At 48.5% G+C, this 1947-nt stretch overlaps 1 pseudogene; it reads right to left on the bottom strand.

Annotated features, from left to right (window-relative positions):
* Positions 1-258: 258 nt before the first annotated feature.
* LOC102757120 lies at positions 259-1667 on the bottom strand (annotated as a pseudogene).
* Positions 1668-1947: the final 280 nt, after the last annotated feature.

Genomic DNA, 1947 nt, shown 5'->3' with positions numbered 1-1947 from the left:
CATCCGGATGACCATCTGGGACCACGCTATGACACCCACTGCTGCCAGGCCAGCCAAGGTGGGTGCGAGGCGATTGGTCGGGGGTGGCCATCGCCCCAAGATCGCCCGCAGAGGGAGGCCCAGGCCACTGACCAGCGGGCGGCAGCGGGTGGGCGGGGCGGGGCCTTCCTCTGCCAGGGAAGCCCATCCCGGTGCCGGTGCCGGTGCCGGTGCCGGTGGGAAGCTGGTGCTGGCAGCTGGGGGAAGGAAGGCCTACTCTTTTTTTTTTTTTTTTTAACATTTTAAAACCATTTACTTTTTGTGTGAAATGGTTATTAACAAATCTATATAAGCTTAGGATTCCAATTAAAGAAGTGTTTTCATGAAAGCTTCAGGGCTCAGTTGTATGTCATGGAGCGGGGAGTGGCACTGAATTTGGCATCGGACTTAATGACCTTATTTACGGCTTCCAAGAAATCCTTCTCAGTAGCTATTTTTCGCCGGGCTCTGATGGCAAACATACCAGCTTCTGTGCAGACACTGCTAATCTCAGCACCAGTGCTATTTGGACACAGTTATGCTAACAATTCAAATCTGATATCTCTTTCAACACTCACTGAACGCGCATGGATTTTAAAAACATGAGTCCGACCCTCTAGATCAGGTAAGCTAAATTCAATCTTCCTGTCCAGTCTCCCTGCCTCATCAGTGCTGGGTCCAAAGCGTCGGGTCTGTTAGTGGCCAGCAGTACTTTAATGTTGCCTCGAGCATCAAAACCATCCAGCTGGTTGATCAATTCCAACATCGTTCTCTACCTCACTGTCACCTCCAGCACCATCAAAATGAGCCCCTCCAATAGCATCAATTTCATCAAAGAAGATAAGGCAGGCTTTTTTTTTGTCCTGGTGATTTCAAAGAGCTCTCGAACCATTCGTGCCCCCTCACCGACATATTTTTGTACAAGTTCAGATCCAATAACTCAAATGAAGCAAGCATCGGTCCTGTTAGCAACTGCCCGAGCACAGAGTGTGTTGCCTGTACCCGGTGGACCAAAGAGCAGCACGCCTTTGGGAGGCTCAATGCCAAGGTTAACAAACCTCTCCGGGTGAAGTAGAGGGGTTTCAACCGCTTCTCGAAGTTTCTCCATCTGTTCCTTACAGCCACCCACATCACTGTATGTGACATCAGGTTCTGCCTCTACCTGCATCATGGTAACTGTTGGGCCAATCTTAGGAGGCAGTGGAATGTGAATCTGATACTTATTTCTGTCCACACCAACTCCCAGCCCTTCTTCAACGTCAGTAGGTGCTATCTGATCACGGAGGTCCACCACAAACTGGGCAAGCTGCTTCACGCTGATAATGTGCTTTGGGTCCTCCGAATCAGCATTGATTATCTTTGTACATCTCCAAAGGCTGTTCACTCTGGAGAGTTTGCTTATCTGCAGCCAAATCCCAGAGTGCTGGTGGGGCCAGGCCAGTGTCAGACTCTTTAATACCAGTGAGCTCATTAATTTTCTTGAGACGTTGTTGAATGTCATCTTCAACCTGCTTGATCTGCCTGGAGTAAACGCTCTGCCCATAAGTTTTCAGCAAGGCAATATCACCCTCATCCAAAGCTCGGATAGGCTTGTCCTCCTTCTCCCCCTCTTTGGTTTCCCGCTGATCCGAACCGAGGTAATTGGCATTTTAGGAGATGCGGCTGCCTCAGCTCCGTAGTAATTACTCAGCCTGGAAGGCCTACTCTTGCATGAATTTCATGCATTGGGCCTCTAGTTACTACATAACTGCTAATACAATTCCATTTAATATAGGGTGTTGTTTCAGAATTATCTCACTGATAATATTATTTTCTATATAACTTAGTCATGGGGACCCCCAAAATATAGTGGCTTAAGTGAGGTACAGGTTGGGGCAGAGTTGGGAGATCCAGGGCTGGTGAAGAAACTGTCATCTCCAAGGTCATGCA

Source organism: Myotis davidii, unplaced genomic scaffold, assembly GCF_000327345.1.
Source record: "Myotis davidii unplaced genomic scaffold, ASM32734v1 scaffold46, whole genome shotgun sequence".
NCBI lineage: Eukaryota > Metazoa > Chordata > Mammalia > Chiroptera > Vespertilionidae > Myotis > Myotis davidii.
This window is presented reverse-complemented; position numbering and strand designations above follow the sequence as displayed.